Raw genomic sequence first — 7,469 nt, 5'->3', positions numbered from 1 at the left:
ATAGTATATATAGGAAGAGCCAAGGGGTGAGGCAAAGCCCTAGGCGCTCCGGCCAAGGAGGCCTCCTTGGGTCGGCCGACTTGGGGAAGGGAGGAGTCCTTCTCCAATCCCACTTGGATTAGGACTCATTCCTTATTTTCCCACCTCTTTTGGATTTTCCACTTCTTCCTCATGGGCTTTCCTTGGATGACTTTGTCAGCCCATTATACCATATTGTACATCCAATAAACCCATGTGGACCCCTTGGGGCGTGGTGGACCCACCCAGTGGGCCCCCGAAACCCATTCGTCACTCCCGGTACACTGCGAGCAATGCCCAAAAACTTTCCGGAATCCAAACACCAACTTCCTATATATCAATCTTCATTTTCGACCATTCCGGAAACCCTCGTGACGTCCATGATCTCATCCGGGACTCCGAACAACCTTCGGTCACCAACACATCTAACTAAACTATACTAAAACATCATCGAACCTTAAGTGTGCAGACCCTGCGGGTTCGAGAAGTATGTAGACATGACCCGAGATACTCCTCGGTCAATATCCAATAGCGGGACTTGGATGCCCATATTGGATCCTACATATTCTACGAACATCTTATCGGTTGAACCTCTGTGCCAAGGATTCATATAATCCCATATGTCATTCACTTTGTCCTTCGGTATGTTACTTGCCCGAGATTCGATCGTGAGTATCCGCATACCTATTTCAATCTCGTTACAGGCAAGTCTCTTTACTCGTTCCGTAATACAAGACCCCGTGACTTACACTTAGTCACATTGCTTGCAAGGCTTGTGTGTGATTTTGTATTACCGAGTGGGCCCCGAGATACCTCTCCGTCACAGAGAGTGACAAATCCCAGTCTTGATCCATACTAACTCAACGGACACCTTCGAAGATACATGTAGAGCACTTTTATAGTCACCCAGTTACGTTGCGACGTTTGATACACACAAGGTATTCCTCCGGTGCCAGTGAGGTATATGATCTCATGGTCATAGGAATAAATACTTGACACGCAGAAAACAATAGCAATAAAATGACACGATCAATATGCTACGTTCATAGTTTGGGTCTAGTCCATCACATGATTCTCCTAATGATGTGATCCCGTTATCAAGTGACAACACTTGTCTATGGTCAGGAAACCTTGACCATCTTTGATCAACAAGCTAGTCAACTAGAGGCTTACTAGGGACAATGTTTTTTCTGTGCATCCACACATGTATTTGTGTTTCCAATCAATACAATTATAGCATGGATAATAAACGATTATCATGAACAAAGAAATATAATAATAACTAATTTAGTATTGCCTCTAGGGCATATTTTCAACAAAACTAGCGTGTCATGTAGCAATAATAAGGGCAAGGCCCAACTAGCATGCGGCTCCTCGATCAAGCAAAAGCATGTATGACATGAAGATCATGTCATGAGATGGTGGATGTTGCATGGCAATGTATCTCGGAAAGGCTATGGAAATGCCTTAGTAGGTAGGTATGGTGGCTCTTTTGAGGAAAGATATAATGAGGCTTATGATGAGAGGGCGTATCATGCAAGGGTTTTGATGCACCGATGAAGTTTGCACCAACTCTCAAGGTGATAAAGGGCAATGCACGGTACCGAAGAGGCTAGCAAAATATGGATGGTGGAAGTGCCAACAATCGAATACTCGTATTAGTCCGAAGAACTCATGCACTTATTATCGATAACTCTTTATCTAGTGAGGAGATTCACAAAGATACAATTACCCCGAGGAGGAGTGTTTGGGGGTTTGGTTATCCTTGCGCATCCTCGACCCATGATAACGTGAGGGTACTCTATATATTCCAACCCCTCCAGAGGTTAGCGATCCATCTAGTAGCTAGAGTTCTCAACTAATTTTTTAGTTTTTGAAAATACACACGGATTTACCAAAATACGACACCTGTCACTAATAGGCTCAAGCTCTTGACACCAATAGTCCAAACATTACTCAAATCAATACCTCAAAACTATTGCAAGTTACTACTATACTTAAATAGCAACCTCAATTACCTACTCATGCAAGACACACAACTCAGTCCAACAAGCCAACTTTATAAACAAAATAAGCATGATAAATCAAGAGAGTTCCAAAAAAAACCTAAATAAAAGTTCTTAAAAAGATAAAGCATGAAAACTAAGAGCTAAGTTTGACAGCGGCTATGAAAAGATAGAGAACACAAAAAAAGAAGCATGAAAACCCATGTTGTGTTCTAGGGTGGAGTGGAGCGTGTTTCTCTCCCAAACAAAGAGGCTAGGTTCCAACTTGTTATGAATAGCAATAAAAACTAAAGAAAACTAAAAAAGTAAAGAACGGGACGCTCCAAGCATAGCACATAACATATGAAGTGATAAAGATATAGCATGGCGAAGGACGAAATGATGATTGTTGGTGGAGAAGGGGATGCACGGGGGCATCCCCAAGATTAGACGCTTGAGTATACTTGAATATTACTTGGGGTGCATGGGGGCATCCCCAAGCTTGAGCGCTTGGCACTCCTGGATTTTCTTTCATCATCTTCCATCGAATACTTGAAAACTCCCTTCATACGAAACTCATCATAAGCTGATTAGAGTGGTTAGTTCCCATAATAAAATAATTTATTCTCTACTGGAAATAAAGATTTTCATGAAGAGATACTATTTCTCAAGATTGAAAAAAGGTTTTTGCAAAGAAAAAACAAGCTTAAGATTTGCAAAACAATGAAAACGCAAAACAGGGCAGAATCTGGAAAAACAGAACAACAAGTAGTAAATAATTTTTTCGGGGCACTTCTGCAACTCAAATCAAAAAACTCAGAATAGACACCAGAAAGAGAATTATATAGATCATACTGACAAAACAATTCAGATCAAAAAGATGATCTCGTGATTTTGTGTGAATTTTTCCGTCAAGCAGACAGAATCTGTTTCTGGACAACATGTCACAACTTTTGAACTTTCTTGCAATCGGAGGCTAAAACTTGGCACAAAGCTTGAAAATAAAGATATAATGATGTTGCTACAGTAGTAACAAGCATTAAGACCACTAAAACTAAAAGTAAAAAACAAATTGGGTTGCCTCCCAACAAGCACTTTCTTTTATACCTTTGAGCTAGGCATGATGCAAAAAGATCAAGTATTATCAACTCCAAAAGAATAACTTGCCCGAGTAACGGACTCATAAGGTAACTTAGTCTTATTTCGAGTGAAGTGTTACATTCCCTTTTTAAGGGGAAATAGAAATCTAATGGTCCCTTCTTTGATGTCAATGATAGCACCAACGGTGCGGAGAAAATGACGTCCCAAAATAATTGGACATGAGGGATCACACTCAATGTCCATAATAAGAAAATCAATGGGAACATAATTATCATTGACAACAATAAGAACATCATCAATTCTCCCTAAAGGTTTATTTATGGAAGAATCAACAAGACGAACACCAAAATAACATTGATCAAAAGGTTTCAAATCAAGCATATCATACATTCTTTTGGGCATAACGGAGGCACTAGCTCCAACATCACGTAAAGCAAAGCAAGAGAAATTATTCAATTTAATCTTGACCATAGGATCCGAAGCATCTTCTAGTTTTCTAGGAATAGAAGTCTCTAGCTTGAGCTTCTCCTCCCTAGCTTTGATAAGAGCATTGGTAATATGCTCGGTGAAGGCAATATTGAGTGTACTAGTGATAGGGCCTTTAGCCATTCTTTGCAAAAAAGCGATAACTTCGAAAAGACAAAAATTATCAAAATAAAGATTATTACCATTAATTAAAGTGGTGGTGATGTCATCTAAGCTCATTATTTTGGTAGTATCTAAGTTCAAAGGACCTTCTTGTCCTAAAGTTGAGGTATTAGCATCACCATTAATAGGTCCATTGAGACTAGGGATGTGATGGGTGCTAATAGTTTTGAGATCCTCAACAACATGTATAGTAGCAAGGGTAGTGTGTGTAGGAAGGATATTAATCCTATCTTCCTCTTCTTTTTCTCTAGCCCATCTATCCCTAAGTTTGGCTAGCATTCTAATGTTCTCATTAATTTGGACTTGGATAGCATTCATGGGTGTGGTCTTCCTTTCCACAAGGGGGGAAGTTCTAATTTTAAGCATATCTACATCATGAGATATGTTGTCTATCTTCAAAGAGAGACTATATAATTTTTCTAATTTCTCTTCTACACTCTTGTTGAAGGATTTTTGAGAAGTGATAAAGTCTTTAAGCATGCTCTCTAATTCAGAAGTTGAGTTTTTAGTGCTAGGATAAGTGTTGTTGTTCCCATAGTTGTTGGATGGAAACGGTCTAGGATTACTACCAAAATTACTCCTATAGGCATTATTATTAAATTTGTTCCGAGAGATAAAATTAACATCAACTTGCTCTCTTTCTTGAGCAACCAAAGAATTTAAAGGAACATCATGAGGATCAATAAGAGCTTGCTTAGTAAGTAAAGTCATGATCATGTCAACCTTATCATTAAGGGAGGAGATCTCCTCAACAGAGTTTACCTTCCTACCTGTTGCAGCTCTCTCGGTGTGCCATTGAGAATAATTTGTCATCATCTCGTCCAATAGTTTCGTGGCAGCACCAAGTGTGGTTGACATAAAGGTTCCTCCCGCGGCTGAGTCCAACACATTCAGCGAGGTAAAGTTCAATCTTGCATAGAAAGTTTGGATAACCATCCACGTAGTCAAACCATGTGTAGGGAAATTATTAACAAGAGATTTCATACGTTCCCAAGCTTAGGCAACGTGTTCATTATCCAGTTGCCTAAAATTCATAATGTTACTTCATAACTGGATAATCTTAGCAGTCGGGTAATACTTCCCAATAAAAGCATCTTTGCACTTATCCCAAGAATCTATGCTATTCCTAGGCAAAGATTTAAGCCGCACTTTAGATCCTCCTCTCAAGGAGAAAGGAAAAGGCTTAAGTTTAACAATATCACCGTCTACTTCTTTGTACTTTTGCATATCACAAAGCTCAACAAATTTATTCAAGTGCAAGGCATCATCATCTCCAACACCGGAGAATTGATCTTTCATAACAAGGTTCAATAAAGCAGGTTTAATCTCATAGGAGGTCGCCTCAATGGCGGGAGCAGCAATAGGAGTGCAGAGAAAGTCATTGTTGTTGTGACTAGTGAAGTCACACAACTTGGTGTTCTCAGTGGAACCCATAGCAACAACAACAAGCAAGAATAAAGCAACTGTTTTTTTGTGGTTTTTGGTATAATACTCTAAAGAAAAAACTAGAAAGCAAACTAACGAGACTAAAAGCAAAGGTAAAGGATAGTGTGCAACTCCCCTATCTTGAAGACTGGAGTCCCCGGCAACGGCGCGAGAAATTTGCTTGATGACGAGTTGATGGATATACTTATCGCCCCTCATTGGTTACCCCAAGTGGAAGGTAGAGATGTAGTTAGCAGCAGATTTCCCTTACACAGGGACTATAAGGTTTATCGAACCAGGAGGACTCCGAGGATCAACAAGTATGTGTCCGCTGCTCTGGCGCTAGCAGAAGACGTGGACATGCACACACAACAAATAACTTTGCTCCCAACGAGTTCAGAGAGGTTGTCAATCTCTCCGGCCTTGTAGTTTGCAAAGGATCAAAACACAAGCGGGAATAGTGATAGTTATTGCAACAGAAAAGTAAATAAAAGCAGTAAATGATGGAGGCATAAACAATGGTGGTAATATGGACCAGAGTCCCATGATGTTCACTAGTGATGTCTCTCTCCCAAAAGACGATAAACAACTATGCTGGGTAAACAAATTATAGCTCGGCAATTGGTAGAATTATAAACGCACCGCAATGCTAATCATGCTACTAGAAAGTTAGAAGCTCAAAAGTAATGGGCAGTACGCCAAGACAAGTAGACCGTTTATCTATCACCATCTACTCTTTAATCATCCACCTTGAGATATCTATCCAGAACATCTCGCTGGTATTAAGTTGTGATCCCCACCCAAAGTGTAAAGTCAAAGCAACAAACAATTGCATTAACGGACTTTGCGTAAGGTAAACAATCCTTGCAACCGTGGTCACAAGCACCGTTGTTTTCTCCCTGGTGGCAACAGCACATCCCCTAGTCTCATGTTTCTGTCACTCAAGCTAGGCATCAGGGGGCATGAACCCACAATCATGCATAACGCTCCCTCTTGGAGTTACAATCTACTACTCGGCCAAAGCAATAAAAAGCAATGAAGAACATGCATGAGTTACTCAAGAACATAATATAAAAGGAGAACCAAATATATAACTCATTACAATCTGAACATAATCTCATAATCCATCGGATCCCAACAAACCAAGCATAGCAACAACAGGTAAATTACATAGATGCCTTGATCATGTAGGGAAGCTCACAAGGGCTAAGCATTGAAACACAAGATTGGAGAGAAGACATCAGATACCTAGTGGTCATGGACCCATGGTCCAAGGAGGACTACCCACGGCACGTCCGGGAAGCGTCCATGGTGGTGGAGAAGCTCCCGGAGGTCAATCCTCCCTCCGGCAGGGTGCCGGGAAGAGGTCTTCTCGCACTCCCAATCTCGAAAGCGCTGCAGCGGCGGAACGATGGAGAAATTCGCTATTCTGGATCTCCTGATAGGTTTTTTTATCGCAGAGGTAAATATAGGCCGAAGGAGGGCACCAGAGAAGGTGGGCCCCACCCTGGCGGCCTAGTGGCGTAGCTAGGGGTGGCCCGTGTAGGGTGTCCGTCTGGGCGAGCCCTGGCTCCCCTTTGGCCCCACTTGATGCCTCATGAAGCTTCCGTCACGCTGATTTTTATATATTTTTCTCGGAATTTTTGGGGCTCTGTAACTGGGGTAAAAGTCCGTGCAAAAAAGACATCAGCAGACAAAAACTGACACTGGGTGCACTGAGTTAGTAGGTTAGTCCAAATATGTGCAAAAAGGTAGAAAGTGTAGCAAAACATATAACAATGTCAACCAAAATATCATGGAACAAACATAAATTATAGATACGTTTGGGACGTATCACCTTGCTATTTTTATATTTTTAGATAAAAAACCTATTTCTACTATCCATACTACACTTTTATCACGATCTCTTCGCCGAACTAGTGCTTCTATACAACTTACGAGTGTATTGGGTGTGTTGGGAACACAATAGATTTACTGTATTTGGTTGTAGTGCTATTTGAGAGAGACCATCTTCATCCAACACCTCCCACGAATTGATAAACCTTAAGTCATCCACTTGAGAGGAATTTGTTGTTGTCCTACAAAACTCTATACTTGGAGGCCCAACAACGTCTACAAGAATAAAGTTGTGTAGTAGACATCATAGACGTATCATGGTCTCCCACACCCGCGCCTCACATGCAGAGGCATGCCATGCCATATTTTGCGTCACACGTGAAGTGATTGTGCACCTGTGACTCGACACGTGATACGTCTGCAGCATATCTATAATTTATAAAGTATTCATGTTAT

Source organism: Hordeum vulgare, chromosome 2H (genome assembly GCF_904849725.1).
Source record: "Hordeum vulgare subsp. vulgare chromosome 2H, MorexV3_pseudomolecules_assembly, whole genome shotgun sequence".
Lineage (NCBI taxonomy): Eukaryota > Viridiplantae > Streptophyta > Magnoliopsida > Poales > Poaceae > Hordeum > Hordeum vulgare.
Note: the sequence above shows the minus strand (reverse complement) of the source record.